The sequence below is a fragment of the Podarcis filfolensis genome (genome assembly GCF_964270895.1).
Source record: "Podarcis filfolensis genome assembly, chromosome: 2".
In the NCBI taxonomy this organism is placed as follows: domain Eukaryota; kingdom Metazoa; phylum Chordata; class Lepidosauria; order Squamata; family Lacertidae; genus Podarcis; species Podarcis filfolensis.
In genome coordinates this window covers 21,589,782-21,613,872 of record NC_139605.1, presented here as the reverse complement: position 1 = coordinate 21,613,872, position 24,091 = coordinate 21,589,782, and the positions used below count along the sequence as shown (strand labels likewise).

The 24,091-nt window shown below is 44.5% G+C and overlaps 1 protein-coding gene across 7 annotated transcripts in view; it reads left to right on the top strand.

Annotated features, from left to right (window-relative positions):
• The first annotated feature begins 23,107 nt into the window (after positions 1 to 23,107).
• CFAP20DC (CFAP20 domain containing) overlaps positions 23,108 to 24,091 on the top strand; it is a 148,558-nt gene continuing 147,574 nt past the window's right edge. For 5 of the 7 annotated variants that reach the window (XM_083600937.1, XM_083600938.1, XM_083600936.1 and 2 more), the window contains exon 1: positions 23,108 to 23,621. The gene's annotated coding sequence lies outside the window, so the exon portion shown is untranslated. The remainder of the gene's footprint in view (positions 23,622 to 24,091) is intronic. The other 2 variants (XM_083600939.1, XM_083600940.1) reach the window with 2 other exon arrangements.

The following is a 24,091-nucleotide window of genomic DNA, read 5'->3' as shown; positions in this document are numbered from 1 at the left end:
CCTTCCTTTTCAAAGGTGAGTGCCACATTTGCAATGCCTTTCTCCAGGAACATCTTTGCTGAAAACGGTCCGGTGAGCGATAAGACTTTTTGTGTGCTATGCTCACAGGCGAGATATTTGCTGCTGCTCACTGAACAGAGTCAATGGCTTTTTTGCTTTCGCGTCTAATGAGCTGCCCGGCTTGGTTTACATGCCTGTCAACATTCTGCTCCCCCGACCCCTCCCCTTAGAGCGATGCAGAGAAGCTGGGATCAAAGAGTTCAAGCTGAAAATATCAGGGAGGCAAAGATGCATTTCTGGTTGTTGTTTAGCATTCTCTCACTCTTGGCACATCTGGGGCTAAAGGGATGGATCCCATAATAACCTGCCGTTGAAGTCCTAGTTAAACCTTTTCATTTCTAAGGGCAGAGAATTAATGCCAATGCGTTTTCAAATGGTTGTGTGTGAAATTTGTGGGCACCCACACTGCGGTTATGGATCCTGAGAATCCACACAACCGCTACCAAGTTATATATCCTGGTTTTCGGTTAATGGAAAGTGGCTCATAATTAAAACTATGAAAATACATCAGAAGCAGAAAGAAAGAAAGAAAGAAAGAAAGAAAGAAAGAAAGAAAGAAAGAAAGAAAGAAAGAAAGAAAGAAATCCTGAGCATACCCACATGTGTGGGAGAGGGAGAAGTGGTCGGGGGAGGTAGAGGAAGGGAGGTATGGGTATATGGTCTGTGAGAAAGAGGGAGAGGTCTACTTGAGCAGAGAGAGACAGATGTATCTGTGAAGTGTGTATGAACTCAGCTATACAGCTGCAAATAAAAAGTTTTAAATGTGTTGCAGAATGCAATATACAAATGTGACACTAGATGGCGATGCTGAGCTATGCCAAATGCAATATATTTTTCAAAACTTTTTTTTTTAAAAAGGAAAGCATTTTCATAGCATTTTTTAATATGTGTGTAGATTCCACCTATGAGTGTGAGAGAGATGCATGTGTGTCTGTGGTCTATATGTGTGCAGTGAGTATTCACAAAAGTGAGGAAGCCACATTGTATATTTTCCGTTATTAGACAACAGCAGCATCATTTTGTGTGGTGTGGGTGTGTACAGAGGGAGGGAGGGAAGGAGAGGGGGAGGGGGTGAGGGGTGGTGGTCTCCACAATCAGGACCATAGAGACATGGCTGATATCCTGAGGCTGTCTGGAGGGTTTTTTAGGGGAGTTGGGGAAAGCACAGCTGGCTGTGCTCAGATACTTTAAGGCCTTTCTCAGTGGCCACACCCAAACTGTAGAATATCTTACCCTATGAAATTTAGATGGTTAAGGGCCACCTTCCACTTGGTGGCTTGAGAAAGTGTTTTTTTTTATGATGTTATTGTAATTTTAATTGTTGCAAGCCACTCTGAGTGATGCGTATCCATTAGAAGGGTGGGGGCAGAAAATCTCATAGAGATCAATATTCCGACCCAGCAGGACTCTTCTTACGTTGTCAACAGTAGTCTGCTATTGTGCGTCCGATAGCAGCGAATCAGAAACAGGGCTGTGGGCCGTTAGAAGTCAGCTTGCTCTGTGGTCCATCAACCCAGATGGAAACTGCCGCGATGTTGCAATCCCTGGATAGCTTCCTAATAGCACAGACAGGCCCCACTATTGCATCACAGCACCGTCTTCTTAACCAGCGTCCCCTTTCAACAGCAAAATTCCTCGGCTCTTAAGACAACTCACAAGTTGCCCTCCAGCAAAATGTCACTAGAGTAGGTGTCTTGGTGATTTCGAAGCCATTCCCCGAGTTTCCAGTGATTGATGTAGGACAGAGATGATTATTTTCCTTTGTGCATTCCTTGCAGAAAGCAATCAATATATGCAATCTGAGAACTGTATGCGAACAAAGGGGAGCTGGCAGGCACCTTTGTGTACAACATGTGCAGCTCAATATCAAGGTAGTTTGCTTTATGTGTTAGAAACATGGGCCATTCCGGAGGCTGTGTTTTCTCGGCTGCTTTTCTTTTCTTTCCAAAATAACCTTTGCTTAATTATTGTGCTGGTTGAATTAATTTTAAATGGTTATAATCTGCACAGATTTCCCACCCCACCCCCTTTAAAAAATATAAATCGTTGGCATCTGTCTGTCTTGGGAGACAGCCTTCAGGGCTGATGTCACACCATTGGAGAGTGTGGCTGTAGAGACCAAGACAGGAGAGACATGTTTTGTTGCAGCTGGGGCAGATGAAGACATCCAGTTGTGCTGATGCAGCAGGTCCTACACACGAGTAGGAATCCAGCAAAGACACATGCCCGACTGGCATGTTCTCTCCCTCCTGGTTGGTCATTCGGGAGCTTCAAAACTTTCTCCAGCCCAAACATCACAGCGACTGTCCAATGGCCAGAGTTTGTGGGAGTCATAGTTCTGGAACACATGGAAGGACATGGATCGCCACACCTATTAAATTAATAACTTTTTTTTAAAAAAATCCTAAATTCAACATAAGGATGGCTAATAGGCCTAGGACCCTCATACATACGGGACCGCCTCTCCTGGTATGCCCCACGGAGGACCTTAAGGTCCATAAATAGCAACACCCTAGAGGTCCCGGGCCCTAAGGAAGTTAGAATAGCCTCAACCAGAGCCAGGGCCTTCTCAACACTGGCTCCGGCCTGGTGGAACGCTCTGTCTCATGAGACCAGGGCCCTGAGGGATCTGATTTCTTTCCGCAGGGCCTGAAAAACAGAATTGTTCCACCTGGCCTTTGGCTTAGAATCAGTTTGATTCCCTCCCCCTCTTTCTTTTTCCTTTCTCTTCCTGTGAAGAGGCTGCATCCTAATGTTTTAATGTTGTATTTTAATCTTGTTTTTTAAATTGTATTTTAATCAACTTGTTTTGCTGGGGTATTGGCTGGGGAGGGCGGGGTATAAATAAAATTTATTATTATTATTATTATTATTATTATTATTATTATTAATCACCCCTTCTAATAGCTAACTAGTACAGGAGATTAGGGGTTAACTGGTTATTTTCAGCCTCCCAGAGAACAAACTGGAAGGTGTAGATTCATCGCAGGTAGCAGATAGGTTGTCCTAGTTGTGAAGGGAAATCTTCCTTGAATTTGCTGTTTTTGTTGACTGCTAGTCATGTACCCAGGCGCTATCTCTGGGAGTAGCTGGCTTTGAGAAGTAGATCAAGGCATGATCTCAGGAGAGAACAAAGGATTGTATGCCAGGTTGGAAGGGGTATTAATTGGGCAAGTTGTACACAAGTATCTAGACTTAGTAACAGCGACAGCCAGATGGCGTCTAAATCTACATTTATTTTATTCTAAAAGTGGGGAGGGGGAAGCCGTGCGTGCTTGTAACTGATCCTTGTTAATCCTTTTTCCGAAGAACTGTTTTCTTTTCTTTTAGGAAACTTTTAATCCTGTTGCATTCTCTTTGAATATCCACCACTAGCCTAAGCCAAACCAAGAAGTGTTTTTTGAGGGGGATACAAAGGAAATTCTGTTTTGCTGGAAGGCAGCGGGGAGGGGGGAGGGAGATAAGGATTTTTCGCCCCAATACTGCTCATGGAAATAGCTGTTGGGAACTGTCTGCAAGTCAGCCAATGTGGTTAGATGACCACAGGAATGTTCACCATTCAATCATTCATTCATTCATTCCATTTATATTCTACTCGTCTTCCACAGAGCTGAATCCTCTTCTACCAGCCCTCAATAGCCTAGTACACATTCTGAAGTCTAGCAACTTTGGTGGACTTATTTGCAAGCTGCTCATTGGCTCCCCTTGACCCTGGAGGACTGGACCAGACTGGGATCTGTGCCTAAAGGTAAAGGTAAAGGGACCCCTGACCATTAGGTCCAGTTGTGACCGACTCTGGGGTTGCAGCGCTCATCTTGCTTTATTGGCCGAGGGAGCCGGTGTACAGCTTCCGGGTCATGTGGCCAGCATGACTAAGCCGCTTCTGACGAACCAGAGCAGCGCACGGAAATGCCGTTTACCTTCCCGCCGGAGTGGTACCTATTTATCTACTTGCACTTTGATGTGCTTTCGAACTACTAGGTGGGCAGGAGCAGGGACCGAGCAACGGGAGCTCACCCCATCGCGGGGATTCAAACCGCCGACCTTCTGATCGGCAAGTCCTAGGCTCTGTGGTTTAACCCACAGCGCCACCCACGTCCCACCACAGACTGGGATCTGTGCCTAGGCAGCAACAATTTTTGATCAATTAGGTCTCCATATATCAATATGAGGAATATATTGAAAGACAGAGAAATTGTTTTAGTTATAGGAAATGAATCACTGTGTGGTCAATGGAAGTCAAAAAACCAAAAGTATAGTAAAAAGAGATCTACCCCAGAAGGGTCAGCATCTCGGTAGAGAAATGACATTCTGGGATGTCTATTATAGTTACCTTGTATTATACACATGTTCTTACTTTTTGTGTTTGCTCTGTTTTGCTCTGTTTTCTTTTTTTGTGTGTATTTTTTTGTATTCAGTTGAAATGCTTGTATACTTTGTTTCGTTTGTATCTGCATAATAATTCAATAAAAATTAAAAAAAAATTATGAACCTTAACTTTATGGCTACTGACACCTGGCTTGCACCTCCAGTTCTTCACTTAACAGCCCAGTTCTACAGAATTCTTAGTAATCCAGACCAATCGGTCACGGCTTCAGAGCTGGATATTCCACATTTGGAGGATTAAAGCACAAATTCCAAGGAAACAAAACAGGGGAAGGGATTCCAATCAGTACCGAACCTGAAAGAACCTCATTTCCCCAGAAGCTCCACACATGAGGAGCATCGGGTACCTGCACTACCACCACCTCCCAGAGCTAAGTGGGCTGTCATTACCCTCTGAGTCCTAGAACTTCAGTCCAGAAACAGCAACAGAGCCACAATGGCGCTTCCTGACGCTGTTGGAGCCGGTGCTTGCTAATTCAATCAAGTCCCCTTTAACTATGAAGGCTTCCTAAGCACAGACAAAAATAGCACCCAGACATCTAGGGTGCTCGACCATTGAAGGAACATATTATTATTATTATTATTATTATTATTATTATTATTATTATTAAAGATTTCTTAGTTTACAAAAGTATGTGCAGTGTCTCTTTTTTCAAGTTACATTTTCTACAGGTCAGTTTCATTTGTTGAGACTTTAGTGTTACATTAGGAAGAAAAAAGAGGGGAAGAGGTGGAGGGGGCCATGGTGGGTGGGGGTGGGGTCTGGTGGCGATGTTTCTATTTTACTTAGTGTACGTGTGGGGTTTTGTGTCAGCGTCGTTTGTGTAGGTTCTCTTTGCTTGTGTTCCTTTGGTGGTGAGAGAGGTTGGGGTTGGCCTAGGATGTGGTTGCTTGTTTGTGATTGGCTGTGATCTGAAGCTGACACGGGGACAAACAGAAGAAGATGCCTTCACCCCAGTATGGCTCCCCTTTATCACATACACAGCCCAACAAGATAACGACAAGAATCCACCAAAAGCACACAAGTCAATATGGCTAACCTGATTCAAAACACCCACCCACCCCACTCACTCATGAAAACAAAACTGAAGGAACATTTGAACATGTGAAGTTTGTGTGAGAATACCCAGCCTACTCCACTCGGAGCTGTCCAGGGTCCTGCATGCAGCTGAGCTTTTGCCTGGACCTGGACGTCTAGTTCCCTTTAGTTATTTTTGCTGCAGAGAGCCCGACAGTGACGACCAGCAGGTGCACTGTAATATTACTATAATATAATAATTTCACTATAATACCACTTTATGTCATCTTTTTTTCAAATGTGTTGGAGGGTTCCTAATAACATAGCCTGGAATCAGACATGGCTAAGCTAAGCTAAGCATGAGCCTCATTGGGGGGAAATAAACCTTGGACCACCAAGCAGATGTGATGGAAGTCACTGAGGGCTGGTTGCAGGTGCTTTCAGAAAAGCAGAGGTAACAGGCACTTGGTGTGGCTTACTGGAAAAGAATACCCCTGCTATCTGTGAAGAAACAACCCAGCTGTTACCTGCTGCCCCTGAGGCAGCCATGACTTTGGGCGCTCAGGTCATGATGATAACCAAAAGAAACTACTCATCTGTGCTCCCTCTTCCACAAGACAGGGGACTATCGTGCATCAATCTTTTCATTTCTCTCTATTTTCTTTATTTCACTAATCTCACACACTTCTAGCATTCAGGAGAGCGGGGGCTTGTCTATTTCCATGTGTTCCTTTCTCTTTCCTGGTTGATTTAGTCTCAGCATAGATCTGTTGTGTTTCTAAACACCGACCCTATACCTTTGTGTTGGAACAGTGGGTTGGGTAGCCTGTCTAATTTGTCACGACTAACCATTTTACTATTTTATATTCCCGTCCAAGGCACAAGAAGCCATTTTATTCTGTTAGTAATCTTGTGTAACCAAAAATGCTAAGCCTCCTAAGTTGTATGGTTCTGGTTAATTTCCCTAACCAACCTGGCATGAATTGATGTTTGCTAACTTTTTCCCAAACTAAGCAAAGCAGTTTTAGCATTAACAGAGTAGCTGCAAAGGAATATTTGTGGAGCAGTTGTATCCACTGCAATAACTTCTGTGGCTTGCCGTCAACTTCAGTAAGGATATTCACATGTACCTGTGTTTAGAGACACGTGCAGATCTGGAAACAAACATTGCCATCCATGTTGGGCAGCAAATTGAAGAGGCCATGAATTGTGTGTCAATGACTTTCAATATGAGGAATGAGCAGAGGGGGGCAAATTAAAGAGGCCATAAATGCTTAAGCCATGGGTAGGCAAACTAAGGCCCGGGGCCGGATCCGGCCCAATCGCCTTCTAAATCTGGCCCACGAACGGTCCAGGAATCAGTGTGTTTTTACATGAGTAGAATGTGTGCTTTTATTTAAAATGCATCTCTGGGTTATTTGTGGGGCATAGGAATTCGTTCATTATTATTTTTTTCAAAATATAGTCTGCCCCCCCCCTCACTGTCTGAGGGACAGTGAACCGGCCCCCTGCTGAAAAAGTTTGCTGACCCCTGGGCCTTAAGCCTCAGGCCAGATATAGTAAGTCACATGCAACAGTTCAATCACAGCCCATAAGACTGTTTGGGCAATGTGTACTCCACCCTATGCCATGTGATCTGAATGAGGTCCAGATCAGATACCTCACATCTGAATATGCATTGTGATAACAATGTACATGGGGATGCACATGCATGCGCACACACAGAGAGAGAGAGAGAGAGAGAGAGAGAGAGAGAGAGAGAGAGAATGCTGCTCACAGAGTTCCCAGCTCAACTGGGGAATCTAGAGAGCCAGTCTTGGTGTAGTGGTTCGAGTGTTGGACTAGGACCTGGGAGACCAGGGTTCAAATCTCCACTCAGCCATGAAGTTCACTGGGTGACCTTGGGCCAGTCACTGCCAGGGCTGTTGTGAGGATAAATGGGGAGGAAGAAAGCTATTATGCCACCTTGAGCTCCTTTGAGGACAGCTGGGATATAAGTTGTTGTTGTTTAGTCGTTTAGTCGTATCTGACTCTTCGTAACCCCATGGACCAGAGCACGCCAGGCCCTCCTGTCTTCCACTGCCTTCTGCAGCTTGGTCAAACTCATGCTGGTAGCTTCGAGAACACTATCCAACCATCTCGTCCTCTGTCGTCCCCTTCTCCTTGTGCCCTCCATCTTTCCCAACATCAGGGTCTTTTCCAGGGAGTCTTCTCTTCTCATGAGGTGGCCAAAGTATTGGCGCCTCAGCTTCACGATCTGTCCTTCCAGTGAGCACTCAGGGCTGATTTCCTTAAGAATGGATACGTTTGATCTTCTTGCAGCCCATGGGACTCTCAAGAGTCTCCTCCAGCACCATAATTCAAAAGCATCGATTCTTCGGCGATCAGCCTTCTTTATGGTCCAGCTATCACTTCCATACATCACTACTGGGAAAACCATAGCTTTAACTATACGGACCTTTGTTGGCAAGGTGATGTCTCTGCTTTTTAGGATGCTGTCTAGGTTTGTCGGGATATAAGTGCAATAGATAAAATAATAGTAATCATAAATAGAGATGGCAGCTGCTTCTGAATTTCCCCCAGCTGGGTTGAGATGTTGGTACCTGGGCACCAACCCATTCCAAAATCAGCCAGGGAAGTACACTGCAGATGGAATGGGATGTATGATCCCTTTAATGGGAAGCTGGGGGATTTGAGAGGTTTTTGCCACTTGTTCCCTCTCGATCCCTTGCAAATGGCATGCAGGACTTCTTGCGTCCCAGGGGTGACAGTGCTACCAGAGCAAAACGGGTGATAGGTGGGAGGCTTCAAGATTTAATGCATTTGCAGAATCTTGCTCCACAAACTGCTCATATTCATCTCAATAGGGATGGAATCAGCAGGTCATGCCATGCCAACAGGATAATTACAGGCAAAATGTATGAGACTCTCCCCCCCCCTGCTCTCTGCAGCATTGGTTTATATCAAGCTTGAATGACAGAGAAGGTACACGAGGTCAGAGCAGATTCATACAGTACAATAAAGAATTTGCAGGCTATTATTGTGTATTAAGGATTTGAGCCAGCTTGCTTTAAACAACAGCAGCAGCAACAACAATCCATCATTTTTTTTCTTCCAGGAGATCTTTTCTTTTTTGAAAAAGAAAACAATCTTTTTCAGGATCAGGCCCACCTCTCCACTGTTTCAAGCAAAACTCAAGGAACACAACACACATTTAAGCAATTTATTAAAAGCAATTGCAGCTGCCGTCCCCAATTTCCACACTTCTGCTGGGACTGCATTTCTCCACATTTTGTTATTTATTTGGCAATTTCTTTCTCATCCAAGTATGCACCGCTCAGACACAGTGTGTGGCTTTTGCAAAGGTCTGGCTTTTTACCCAATTTCGAAGCTTGGGTCGCTGGAGCATGCAAAGGTCAGGGCAGCGTGTCACTCAAGGCCCCTAATATTTTTGTTCTCGTTATTACTTTCCACGGCTGAATCTATTATTCATGGAAGAGAGACTAATAATTAGACGAATAATGAGAGCCATGCAGAGAGGTCTTCTCAATTTCCTAATCGGAGCAGAATGGGAGGAGGAGACCTCTCCATCAACCTTCACATTTAAGAACGTAAGCAGGAGAGCCTGCTGGAGGGGGACAATTGCCCATCCAGTCCAGCACTCTGTTCTCATGGGGGCCAAAAAGGCAACAAGCAGCACCTGCCTGCCTGTGACTCCCAGCATCTGGTATTCAAGGCATGCTGCCTCTGACAGAAGAAGTGGAAACAGCCATCATGGTTAGCGGCTGTTGATTGCTTTAGCCTTCATGAATTTGCCTGATCCTCTTTTAAGGCTGTTTGAGGCAAGAACCCCTTGCCACAGAACTCCTTTGCTTTTCTAGAGGGGAAATCTAACTAAATTGGCTGTCACACCCTGTAGAACAGGCACCCCCAAACTCAGCTGTTTGGGGACTACAACTCCCATCATCCCTAGCTAACAGGACCAGTGGTCAGGGATGATGGAAATTGTAGTCCCAAAACAGCTGGAGAGCCGAGTTTGGGGGTGCCTGCTGTAGAGCAAGGATGGGGTGTCGGGATTCACAGAATGCTGTGTGAGCTAGTAAGTCTGCAGGCTTGAGTTTGCTAGCTGATGCAACTGGCTGATGCAATCAGCCTGCAATACTTTCTATGGAAGTGCTGGGTCAGAAAGACTCAGCAGTAATGTGCTGTCAGTTGATTTGCTGTCATCGGTTTAAAAGGGAAACCTGTCCAGCAGTAAGTGGGTGGTGTAGAAGAGTGTGGTCAGGGAGAGAGAGAGAGATAGAAAGGGCTTCCTATTTGCCTTAAGGTGCAGCCAGGTACTCTGACTGTATGAACTGCTCGTGTATTATAGACTGTAGATTACTGTATATATTTGTGTATATATAGCTCACAATAAATATACTGCACTGCACTGAAGAACCTGGAACTCTGAGCATTTCTGTTAAAGCACTGCGAAGAACTCACAACATGCAAATGTAGTCCTCCAGGTCTCTCTGACTATTCCCCAAGCCAGACTATCACTAGCCCTGTCTTGCAACCTTCTTGGGTGTTTTCACCTAGCTGGGATGTGCCCTTTAAAAATAGGGATAGAACGTGTCCTTGAATTATAATAGTAAGGTTCCGAAGTGGGCAACTTTTCAGTTCAAAGAAAGGTGAGTCAGAAGTTCGTGGAAAGTGTGCAAGGTGAGGAGAAAAGCAGACAGAGAACAGCTTTTCTCCCTCCCTCATAACACTAGAATTTGTTAAATGCTGAGAGATTCAGGACGGACAAAAGCTGGCTACCTCAAACTCGGCCCTCCAGATGTTTTGAGACTACAATTCCATCATCCCTGACCACTGGTCCTGCTAGCTAGGGATCATGGGAGTTGTAGGCCAAAAACATCTGGAGGGCTGAGTTTGAGGAAGCCTGGACAAAAGGAAGAACTCTGTCACACTGCACGTGTCTAAAACTGTGAAATTCACTCCCAGGACATGTGGCAATGGCTTCCAACCTGAATGGCTGCAAAGGATTGATGTCATCCTTCAGGAATGCATCTGTCATGGGCTGTTGGCCATGATGGCTGCCTTTCTTCCAGCATCATCTCAAGCAGGAGGGTGCTCTTGCTTTTTTGTGAACCTGTTTGTGGGCTTCCAATAGGCATCCAGTTGGCCACTGTGAGAACAAAATGCAAGACTAGATGATCCTTTCGTACGATCCAGCAGGGCAATTCTTGCGTTCATATGACTGGTAGAAAGCAACAGGAAATGAAACGATATCGCTGGGATTGGGGAATCTCAAACTTGTGGACTCTAGCAGCAGGACTCATGCGGAAGCACTTAAACAGCTGATTTGCTTTGTGTTGAGCAATGGAAACCGCAGTAAACGATCTTGCTCCCATCTACACAATATGAATGCAAAAGGTACCCTTAAAATATTTCTTTCATCTTCGAGGCTTTAGAATGCGCTGAAGAGTCATTTTCCACACATTGAAGGGGGGGGTGAAAGCTATCTCCTTACATATATTTCCAGGGTAGGATACCATTTAAGAGAAAAATGCTCCAGAGAAGAAAAATGTTGGCCATTATAAATCTGTGGAAGCTTTGTTCTCCGGTTACCCAAGTTTTTTTTCTTTTCTGGTTGTTGTTATTTGAAGGCGTGTGGTGAAAGGATGCATTTGCTTGAAGGCCTGAGAAAGGATGTGATCTGTGGAACCGGGGAGAGTGAAAGAAAATCAATTCTGCCCTCCTATGTGCCACTCAAAAGGAAGCTGTGCCTATTTCTTGCTGTTTCATCTTCTGAACTCTCGTGGTGAAAGGAGTCCTTGCCTTGGAGAGATTGTAATGGATGCGGGGGAAATAAATGTTTGTGCCTGGAATCACAGTTGTCACAATGCGGCTGAAAAACGAGCTCATGGCTGGAACATGACGTTATGGCAAACGCAGAGCTGCTGGCTAAAACATCTTAAAACCTAATTCAAGCCTCTGTGTGTCAGGAACGTTGCACATCCAGTTTGATAATGTGCAGGCTGATCCCACCTCCTATTAGAAGAACAAGAGCTCTGTTGGATCAGGTAAATGGTCTATCTAGCCTGACTTCCTGGATCCCAGCAGATGCTTCTGGGAAACCCACAGTAAGACACGAGTGCAGCAGTCCTCTGTCACTGTTATTCCCAGTCAACAGGTGCTGAGTGGTATGCTGTCCTTAAACTGAGAGGTTGCTTATAGCATCCACTGATAAGCCTTTACCTGCATGAATGTGAATCCCCCTGTTAAGTATAATTGTTGAATTGACACTGAAATGGAGAGTGCCTGTGTATTGCTAACACTGGGGATTTTCCATGGCAGCACACTGGGAACTCTTTGAGCTCTTGCTGAGTTGATAAATAACTTCTGTTTTTCTCTGGTAGTCCTCACATGAGTGTTTAACTTTAGATCACATGAGGGTATTCAAATGCAAATCTCCATCTTAAGGGAGTCAGTAGTAGTAGTAGCAGTAGTAGTAGTAGTAGTAGTAATAATAATAATAATAATAATAATAATAATAATAATAATAATAATTTATTTATACCCCACCCATCTGGCTGGATTTCCCCAGCCACTTTGGGCGGCTTCCAGCAAAACATTAAAATTAGCTGTTTAGAAGTCTTTTTCTAAAAGCCACAGTGAGAACAAAGTATGTACAAATGAGCCTCAAGCTGGAATGCAAGATGGATGGAGGCTGTAAAAGAGAGAGAGAGAGACCTTTGATTCTAAGTCTGTTTGGAATAAAATTTCTAAGATGGTGCTGAGCCTATGCTTGAATAAGCATACAGTGGTACCTTGGTTTACAGACGCATCAGGTTACATACGCTTCAGGTTACAGACTCCGCTAACCCAGAAATAGTACCTCGGGTTAAGAATTTTGCTTCAGGATGAGAACAGAAGTCGTGCGGGAGGTCCCATTAGCTAAAGTGGTGCTTCAGGTTAAGGACAGTTTCAGGTTAAGAATGGACCTCTGGAACGAAGTAAGTAACGAAGTAAGTACTTAACCTGAGGTACCACTGTATGTCTTACAGAATTATTTGTCTAAATCATTGATGGTTTTGTACCTGTTTTGAAAAAGTTCTGGTTAGTGAAGCTTTGAACAATACTTATGGGTCTGGACAATGTTTTATTCCAAACGGAATCAGTTTTTAGGCATTCAGTTGCAATATTAATATCTGCAATAAAGCCGTTTAAGCCAGTCTGTTGACATCTGTCCATCTTGGGAAACAATGGGGAAGTGAGCCTTTGGGGTGAGGTCAAACCATTGGAAGCCTGTAGTTGTAGAGACCAATGCGGGAAAAGCAGGTTTTGTTGCAGCTGGGGCAGATAAAGGCATCTGGTTGTGCTGCTGCAGGTGCACCATGGCTCAGTTAGATTGATAGCTGACCCCCCCCCCAGTAACTAAATATTCAGGAGGATGTAGGTTTTGAAAGATACCTCAAGGTGAACCTCCACACAAGATATCAGAAGCTGTACAAGCTCTGACAAATTCCGGTATGGCCAAAATATTTGGTTGGATCCTTCACAATTCTATGCACGCCTACTCAAAAAGTAAGTTCTACTGAGTTCAGCTGGAACTTAGGTAAATGTGTATAGCAGGGCTGAGGAACCTTTTGGTTTCCATGAGCCAAATCTTTATCAGAATCGGCCTCACAGGCCAAATTTGACAGGTGGGAGGGGCTGCCAACCTGTCAAATCCCTTGGCATCACAAATGACATCAGGTGGGTTTTTTTATTTTTGGTCCTTTGACCTCCGGACTTCAGGGCGTGGCCAATGGCCAGGAATGATGGGAATTGTAGTCCGACAACATCTGGAAGGCCGGCGGTTCCCCTTCCCTAAACCCATATGTGTTGGAATGACTTTTAACAGTGCCATTGTGCCTCCTGCAGTTTCAGCCGTGCGCTCCTTTGTATCCTGAGCCCTTTCATCACTCTTAATCCCCGTTTGTGTGGTAAGAGCTTTAATTAGAATTATAACTATCTCCCTTCGCCTGATGTTAACTTCCACTTTGGTTTCGGTGGAACAGGAGCCAGGAGGAATGAATAGCATTGCATGTGGCTTGTTAATTAACGGCAGCATGGTAAAATTAGAGTGGTAATGAGTAAAACATTGTTTAAACCTTTCGCAATGTCAGAGAGCTGCAGAATTTCTGGACTTTTCCTTCCCTTCCCTTTTTTAAATGCGCTGCTAATGACTTGCAACAACCCCCGGAGGGTCCGGCACCTTTTCATCACCACAGTCGGATTGCTGCTTGTCATTCTTGTTATTACTGATCCGCTAATGACACACAGGCTATTTCCAGATGCAATTATTCACTTCCCTAATATCTGGAGCCATGCTTTGAATGCTGCAGTCTTCCTGTCCCTCATTATCCCGCCAGGGTCTCAATGACAGCGAGGGTGCGCACCCCCTGTGCGCCTGCCGCCTGAAGTGATGTGAGCTCCAGGCCTACCTGTAAAAGGAGGCCAAGATCAGTGCCAGATTTACGTACAGTGGTACCTCGGGTTAAGTACGTAATTCGTTACAGAGGTCCGTTCTTAACCTGAAACTGTTCTTAACCTGAAGCACCACTTTAGCTAATGGGGCCTCCTGCTGCCGCCGCACCGCCAGAGCACGATTTCTGTTCTCATCCTGAAGCAAAGTTCTTAACCTGAAGCACTATTTCTGGGTTATCAGAGTCTGTAACCTGAAGCGTATGTAACCTGAAGCGTATGTAACCCGAGGTATCACTGTATATGCTAAACAAGCTATAGCTTAGGGCCTCACTCATTTGGGGGCCCCCAAAAAATTTAAAGGGAAAAAAAACACTGGATGCACATTTCCAAAATATAAGATAACAAATAAAATAAAACCTACACATAGCAACAGTGTTTTGTGTTGTGTAGGCTCCTATGATGTAACTAATGGGCCCCCAATCATTTTAAGTTAGAGTTTATTAATTACAGTGGTACCTCGGGTTACATACGCTTCAAGTTACATATGCTTTAGGTTACAGACTCCGCTAACAAAGAAATAGTGCTTCAAGTTAAGAACTTTGCTTCAGGATGAGAACAGAAATCATGCAGCTGCGGCGTGGCAGCAGCAGGAGGCCCCATTAGCTAAAGTGGTGTTTCAGGTTAAGAACAGTTTCAGGTTAAGTACGGACCTCCGGAACAAATTAAGTACTTAACCCGAGGTACCACTGTATTTCATTATTAATATACTTCTTCTTAATTGTATTTCTTTCTTTTTTAAAAAAAATATATTTATACTTATACATCATACAAACAAGCATTGAATAAAATAAATGGATAATACAAAAACAGAAGAAAATACAAAAGCAAAATTACAAGGATATAAACATAATAACAAACTACAACCAAAAATATAAAACATTATATTCTCCTTAAAAAAAGAACGAAAAATAATACCCCAAAAAAGAAGACAAAAGGAAAAAGACTTCTTAAGTGTATTTCAGTTCAACAATTATTTTGATAAAATACATATTTTGTTATGTGCAAATGGCTTTAGATACCTATTAGGTCCATAGATTACCATATAGCATATATTCAACACAAAAGACAGCGATAATTTGTTGCTGACAAAGGACAGCTGGACATATAAAGGGTCCCGTTACCTTCAGTAGCTTAGGGCCTCATCAAACCTAAATCCAGCCCTGACCAAGATAAATCCTGGACCTGGAGACTCCTAGCTAAGTCTTTAGCCCAGTGATGGCCAAACTTAGCCCTCCAGCTGTTTTGAGACTACAATTCCCTGACCACTGGTCCTGTTAGCTAGGGATGATGGGAGTTATAGTCCCAAAACAGCTGGAGGGCCAAGTTTGGCCATCACTGCTTTAGCCCAAAGGGATATAACAGAGGGAGAGAGTTTGCAGGCCCCATGATCCTACATGCAATGGCCAGTGCAGGATTTTCCTGCCCCCTGTGCTGTGCTACAGACATGGCAGATCGGGATGGCGTGCAACAGTATACTGACTGGGAAAGGTGCAAAATTTCCTCTTCGTGAAATGATTGTGCACACATTCTCTAATAGACCTGGTGAATATGCAGAGTTGGAGGTTATTATGCACACTAACCACTCATTCCCCGTAAAATATATGAAGGAGGCAGATATGCAGGTACACATCTAGCTTGGCCCCGAGAGGGCTGCAGGTGGATAGGCAAGACGAGCGTGGAGTTTTGAACACCACCAACAGAAAGAACTCCATAATTTATGGAAGATGGTGTGCTACTAGCTGATGCTTAGTGATATCTTCCAATAATAATAATAATAATAATAATAATAATAATAGAGTGTGCTTTGTCACTCAGCAGTCTCACAATGCGTGCACCCACAACAGAACATTATAAGTGCCAAGTGTCCCCATTGCCAAGTACAAAAATGTCACTCAAACTGACCTTTCCTTTCCTAACAGAAGTCCTTTTGGGAGCAATTGGGAAGTTCAAAATTCTGGATCGTTGAAAGTATATAAACAGCACAATGTAATCAGTGACGACCTTGATTCTTTCAGCTTCTGGCTAGTCTAACTGGCTCCAGTTAGTAAGTTTGCACTGGGTTCTGGTGGGTGAGGCAAAGTAGCCTCCTAATAATCTTTTCCCTATTAACGGAAAAGACCCAGCAGTTTCACACACAATCTTTTCCCTTCCGAGTATTTCATTACTTTATGTGACAGAAATGAGAACATCCCAGAAAACTGACAGTTCATCGTAGTTTACTGCTCTGCTGGGGCAACCTATCCTTAGCTTTAGCAGTTAAATTAAAAGCTCATACAGTTTTCTGTGTATCTGCTAAGCAGCTGCTATAGTAATTATACTCTTATTCAGACACCCTATAACTATGTGTCTGAATCAGTTGTTTTATGTCAATAGCAGGTGATGACACGCCGAACCCTTTCCTTGCATTCCAGTAGGCAAATAATCACAAGGAAAACAACAACTAGGAGGAGTTGAACTTCATACATCAGCTCACTGCTTGGATTGGTAAATAATGGCTCGCACTTCTAAAAGATTCATGCTAGATGCAACATAGCTACTTCTGTCTATTTCCCAAAATTACTATCGTTATGAGCAGTGTGGGAATCCAGGGCTCCCAGAGCTTACCCAGGGTTCAGTTTCCTCAGAATGAAGGCCTGCGGAGACTGTGGCGCCTTTAAGATATATGGTTTTATTTACACTTATGTGGAGCCTGAGCCTAAGATGGAGGGGCACACAGCATTAACATCCACAACAAATCTTGCTTCTCTTTTAGTCACAGCCTTTGGGTTCCAGCACAGATCAAGCATGCGCCCATTCTTTCTTTCTTCATTCGTCTCCTCTTCCTCACACACATTCATTTCCCCACCTGATGCTGTGCAGTTGCTGAGAACTCGGAGATCCAGTACATGTTGAGACACTGCCTCATCATCATGTGGAAATATTAGAGGGATGTTTATACCTCAGAGCGTGAGTTCAGCTTGACATCGTGAGAGAATGTTGGGCTTTCACCTGTGGCTTTTCTGGTTTTCCCCTTCAACAGCAGCCTGATACACTAATACGTCTCAGACGATCTAATCCAGACCTGTTTAGCTTCAGCACAGCTGCATCATGAACGCTCAGACCATACCTCATCCAAAATCCTATAAATATAGCAGGTGGAGCTCTTCTTGGCCTGGAGATAAGCCGCTAAATGTCTCTTTATCCGGCTGTTACGTTAAGGACAGCTATGGAGCCCAAAGTCAAGAACAAAACTTTGCTTGGCAATCTTATGCAGCAGTCTTAGTTCTTCCTGGGTCTGAATAAGTAAGCACCTTGTTTTCGCAGGATTATGTTTGCCTGCATGACATGAATTGCATGGCTTTAATTGCTGCGCTCTGTGAGAAATGCTATGAGAGGGATACAGGTTTCTAGGAGGCCCACTTTAAGCTAATGAGCTCAGTGTTCCAAGTACTTTACACCTGGTACGCATGAATGATTATCCCGAGAGGAGACGCGGTTGGTGAAGAGCGACATCACAGACCTGCTGGGCAGGGCTGATAGCAGCGCCAGTACTGCTTTTCAGCATTTACCTGTTGCAAGAAGCAGCCTCCTCTATGCCTGTGCGGAGCAGAAACCATCGCAGGAATACAGAACTCTGCTTCTGTGGACTGCGAACATTCTCCCCCTCTGACTTGAAGGCACTTGCAAAGAACACTAGTGGCTTGGTATCCTTTGATACCTGCTCACTCTTTCCTCCACACGCGCTACCAGAGCTGGAGTCCTTCTTACCCATAGCTGTCAACTTTCAGATTTGAAAATAAGGGATCAGCAGCCTCAAATATAAGGGATCAGCAGCCTCACCTGTCCCAGGGACAGTCTACGGGCTATCTAACAATCCGGGATATCAGCGGGAAGCAATGGCGCTGGAATAAGGGAATTTCCCGCGAAAAAAGGGAAGGTTGACAGCTATGCTTCTTACCACAAGGTGGGGTAGGTTAGATCAAGATAGAGGTATAAGGACACACAGTGCTATTTTTCTAGAAAAAGAGGTGCCGGAACTCACCATGAACACCTCCCTCATTCTCTTAGATTTTAGAATGGCAATGGCACCCACGAAGTGCTGGAACTGAGTTCTAGTGAGTTCTGGCTGAAAAAAAAGCCCCGATGTCACGTTTCTAGTTATTTTGGGGGACTTTCCAGAACACTTGACAAATCCACACCGTGATCATAATAACCAAATTTAATAAAGGCAAAGCAGCCCCTGCGCCGCAACCCCAGAGTCGGTCACAACTGGACATAATGGTCAGGGGTCCCTTTACCTTTTTTAGGCCCTGCTCCCAAGAGAAAAGCAAACACAAGGATCTTAAGCACTTGTGTGAACAGGATAGTACCGGTGCCTGAGATGCAGCAACTGTAATGCATGTCAGGTGTCTGCTGGCATTTTCTTTTCTCAAAGACTTGATAACACAGATTGAATTTTAAAAGAAAATTGGTGTGTGGGCTAGGACTTTGTCATGGCTGTTTTTCAGGGAGCAACTTTGCTCGTTCTAACACCCAGGCAAGTCGATGTGGGAGGAGATATTCCTTCACATAGCTGGGGCGTAAGTAATATATGGCTTTATTATGTGTCAGTGTTAATGCCATAAATTGGGCTTGGTAGCAAATTGATAACCAGTGCAGGTGTACAAAACCAGCACAATATGTGCAGCCAGAAACACCCACCAGTAGCCCAGAGACTGCAGCCCATTCTGAAGACAGCATCTGAAGAGATAGCAGGGCCCAGGGACATCAGCAGACCACAGTTATCTGGTGTCATGTGTCTAGCAGAATCCAGGGCAGCAACAGAATAGAGGGGTCATCATCTCCCCACTGCACCATAGGCCTTTAGACATATAAGATCAGGTCCAGTGCTCCGCATCTCTAAGCATAAATGTCCAATTTTGAAAAACGCTGACAGGCTTATGAAGACAGACAGGCCCATGACTATAGATATTCCTTAGATCCTTTTCAACACGAGTGTAATAGGAAGCAGCATGAGCAGGGTAATATAGTGGCCCCTTTTTGCACTCATTTGTGAAGCACATTTGATGGCTGTGCATCTTTCCAGGGGTGGGTATCTTGCACCGTCCTAGGCAGAGTTAGGGGCACGGAAGCACAAGGGAATCAATGAGCTTAGGCACGCCAAACTCCGCATAGGATCGAGCTGTTAATGTGACCTTTGTAGAAGCAGATGAGGTTGACAGTGCTGTGCATTAATCAGTTAGTTCAGTGCTGCTTTTGCTTCAGAAACTAATTGATCTGTCAGATGAATGCATAGCAATCAGCCAGATATCTTGAGTGCTTCCCCCCTTTGGCCTGGAAGCATCTGTCTCAATTGTAAACACAGATAATGTTCCGGATCGTACAAGGATGTATGTCTGAGGTGGGGGGATGGGAAGGAATCCTTCCCCCTGCCTGTCCCTTATACAGTGGTACCTCGGGTTACATACGCTTCAGGTTACATACGCTTCAGGTTACACACTCCCCTAACCTAGAAATAGTGCTTCAGGTTAAGAACTTTGCTTCAGGATAAGAACAGAAATTGGGCTCCGGCAGCGCGGCGGCAGCAGGAGACCCCATTAGCTAAATTGGTGCTTCAGGTTAAGAACAATTTCAGGTTAAGTACGGACCTCTGGAACGAATTAAGCACTTAACCCAAGGTACCACTGTAATACAGTTGCGTCCAATGTCTGCATTATCTTCATTCTGTCTTAAATTGCCCATACCGTGGACGCTTTTTGCTTACTAGGGTGACTTTATTCACCATATCTATAAATAAATGATTTCTCGTTGGGAAAGATACCATCTCAACCAGGGTGGATTGGAGGTCCTCACCCACATGTATCCTGCTATTTCTCCTTCGGTTTATCACAACCTGCCCCCATTCACACTCAGTTCTGTTGGCAAGACAATGGATGCCCATCACCAATGCAGGCCTCCTTCCCAGTGAATAACTCCTGCGAGGTCAGTTGACATGTAATAATGTTGCTTGGCTGGCTCATATTGGAGCTGTTTGCTCTATGGTACATGATTATTTATTTATTTATTTATTTATTTATTTCCCACCCATCTGGGTGGGTTTCCCCAACCACTCTGGGCGGCTTCCAACCAAATATCAAAAACAATACAGTGTCAGACATTAAAAACTTCCCTAAACAGTTGTCTTTTAAAAAGTAAAATAGCTGTTTATTGCCTTGACATCTTCTGGGAGGGCGTTCCACAGGGCAGACGCCACTACCAAGAAGGCCCTCTGCCTGCTTCCCTGTAACCTCACTTCTCGCAGCGAGGGAACCGCCAGAAGGCCATCAGCGCTGGACTTCAGTGTCCGGGCTGGAAAATGGGGGTGGAGACGCTCCTTCAGGTATACAGGACCAAGGCTGTTTAGGGCTTTAAAGGTCAGCACCAACACTTTGAATTGTGCTCGGAAACGTACTGGTCTCTGCCTGTGGTCCAACTAGAATCTGGATTGCACGTATGATCTGTAGCTATCCCTTGATGTGTCTACCCTGAAGCGGGGTGTTGGACTACAAGACCTTTCGGTACCTTTCTGATCATTAAAATCAAGACTAAGGCAATGAAGTCTGAACTTGGCTCTGCTCTTCTAACAATAAGAGTGACAGTTCTAAATGGGACCTGCAACCTAATATTGCCATGTGAAATGCTTCTGCTCAGCATCTAAGCCAGTCAGCCAACCAGCCATGCCCTTTTCCAGGATATTCCATTTCATTCCACCCCTTTTCCACTTCCCCTCCAACATTCTATTACTAGGGAGTGTGCCCAGTCCTCATTTGGGGAATTTTTTTTGTCTCATTTTCCCCCCATAAATGTTTTTTGTAGTTCTGTAAACCCTGAGGCTGCTGAAGTCCCTCTCTAGTCTATGGATGGTGGCTGCTTTGGCTACATTAGGATTGGTACTCAGAGATTTGAATTCACTTTCAGTAAACAGGACTGTTCTTGTTGTTATAACATTTTCAAAACAAAGCACTCAACAATAAATAAAATTGGGGGCATAGGGTTCAGCAGGTAGAGAAACGCAGGATTTAACTTGTGCAAGTGGATTTTAATTGAATGTCAATGGAACCTTTTATGTTGGCTTTTAAATATATTGACTGTGCAAGCATTAGATTGCAAGAAGCCTCTGTGTTTTCTTCTTTACGTGCAGCCCCCCACCCCCACCTCCTTTGTGGACATCCCTTGTCTCAGCATTTTTGGGTATGCAGACCTCAGTTCTACAGATGACATCCTGATTTGCTCCAATCTGCATTTCATTATTTCTGTTGCTTCTGCATTAATCTATTGGCTTTGGTCCAGTGCGCTGACCTTTGATGAAATGTGCGCATGATGTTGTTTATAGCCAGTACTTGCATGATGGATTTGTTCACCCTATTCATTTGCACATGGTTTTGCTTCAGTACATGTTGAGCTTACTACCCAGCAGGATTTTTTTAAAAAAATATTTATTTCTTGTGGATTCCGTATGGGTAGCAAAAGCCATACAGGCTTTAGCAAACCTGTTCTGTGCATATTCCTCTCGTCTGTTTATGCATGTATTTATTGTACTTGGGGCTTCTTGCATGCCACCTTGGGGGATGAAATAGCCATTGTATGGAAATAACTTTCTAAGCTTGTTTAAAATATTTGGGTCTAATTTCCTCCCTGTGACCTTTTCCTCATTACTTCAAAAAAGTTTAGAAGTGATCACAAAATATTCACATATCATTGAAAGTGATGTTATACCAAAGAAGCCTTTCCATATTATTTTTTTAAAAAAAGCTTTCCCAAGAGAGAAATGCCAAATCTAAAGACATTTGTATTTTTTTTATATAAAAGAGTGGGTTTGATGTAGGCTATCTAGCTGATAGATCTTTGATAACAGACATGTTCAGAGACATAATTTTACAGATCAAAACTACTCCTGTAAATGAACCAGATATATTTCAGAACTTTAATATGTGGCACTGTAGTTATTCAGTAATCATGATCTAATTGGATATAATAAAAAAATCCAGAGAATCCTGAAATGGTCCAAAATTTGTGGCTCAATCCTGAAGTGTTATTATTATAACCTTCTAGAAAACAACTGCAGACCGTACTCAATAATATGCCCAGCATATGGGCATTATAAATTATATTTCTTCTATATCTTATTTCTGAATAATCCCTAAAATTATGTGCCTTTTAGACATTATAATTGCATTGACAGTTACAAACCAAAATGTAAAACTCTGTTCAGGACATGTTTAAAGCACAGCTTTGAAGAGGCATATTTAAATACATTTGGACCATAATCCCAGGCAAAACCCCAAAAATTAGCCAGTGGTGCCACTGACATCCCACACCCCACAACATCCATTGCCTGAGGCAGCCACTTCACTTTATCTATGCACCTGTACATCAGCAATGGAACTTTGAACCTTCAGGTGATATGCACAAGAATACACATCTTGAGACGACTCCAAGATAGCCATCATTTCAATCTGAAATGACAATCTGAAGAAGTGTGCATGCACACGGAAGCTTATACCAGAACAAACTTAGTTGGTCTATAAGGTGCTACTGGACTTTTTTTCTTTAATTTTTATTTAGAGGTGCTCAGTTTTATGTGCTAGGGGAGCTCAGCACTGCTTAAAACCTTTTCGCTATCCAGCCTTAAGATAGACAGGTAGTGGGGTTTTTTCTAGGGTGACGCAGGGGCACGCATACCCCTAAGTTTGGCCTCATCGAGGGGCAATATTTCAATATGATTGGGAAAAGGAGAGAACCCCTAAACCCTTTTTTTAAGAAAAAAAGCACTGGATACAGTATATATCTTGAGGCCGGATGCGGGAAAGGTTTTCAGCAGTGCTGAGCCCCATATATATACATACAGTACAGTGGTACCTCGGGTTAAGAACTTAATTCTTTCCGGAGGTCCGTTCTTAACCTGAAACTGTTCTTAACCTGAAGCACTACTTTAGCTAATGGGGTCTCCCGCTGCTGCCGCGCCGCCGGAGCACGATTTCTGTTCTCATCCTGAAGCAAAGTTCTTAACCCGAGGTAATCTTTCTGGGTTAGTAGAGTCTGTAACCTGAAGCATATGTAACTCGAGGTACCACTATATACGTATTTAACAAGTGCATACAGTTTACAGTGAGGGCTGCCCTGGAACCTTTGCGGAGCGCCCGTCCCTCGTGTCACCATGGCAACCCAAACGCGAGGCGCCGGCCTGCCTGGGAGCCTGACTGCGGGCACAAATCTCTCGGCACGACGCAGAGAAAACTAAATACGTTAAACCATTCTCGCCCTCCCCGCTCCATGTTGAGGGCGGCGCCGGGCAGAGCGGCATCCCAAAGCTCAGGAAAGACCTGGGCACCTTTCGAGCCGAGCGCCCGAGGCGGGAGAGAAGGACGCGGCGGGTCCCTCCTCCTGCGCCCGCCGCCTCAAGGCTCCTCCCGCGCCCGCCGCCATTTTGAGCCGTTGCGGTCGCCTGGCCGGGCGGGAACCGCGCCGCCTTTAGTCCCTTTTCCCTCGCCCTAGTTTGGGGCAGCTGGTTGCTAGGCCCGCATGCTCTCCTCACCGCCACCAGCAGCCCTGTTCCGCCTCCGCCTCGGAGGAAAGCCGGCAGGCGCCCCTGCTTATTCTCCCCTCCTCCGCCTCCCAGGTAAGCGTCCCCTTCTCACGCCCATCTTCTCCAGCCAGGAGGTCATCCTAAACACACTTTTTCCTCAGGAGTAAAACCCCACTGGACTCTGTGGGGCTTATTGCTGCATAGACAGGCGTAGGATGACGTTGCCACCCACCCCCTGGCTCCAGGACTTGAGGGTTTTTTTTAGTTTTGGTTAGAATGGCACAAGCACCTCTTCTTGACTGAGTTGAAATCAAGTTCATTTTTCTTAGGCTGCACACAAGGGCTGGGCGTCCTTTCGTTGCCCCCTGGCAGAGACACTGCGCCTTTAGCAGCTGTATGGCAGCTAAATCATTTTAGCAGGTCCCCGTCGCTGGAGATGCAGTGGCAGGAACAAACCCTGTTCTGTTACAGCAGCATTTCTGCCTGAAGCACAACGGGTTTTTTAGCACAATGACAACCCTGTTTAAGATTATGCAAAATCAATTGCAGGTCAGTCTTACACA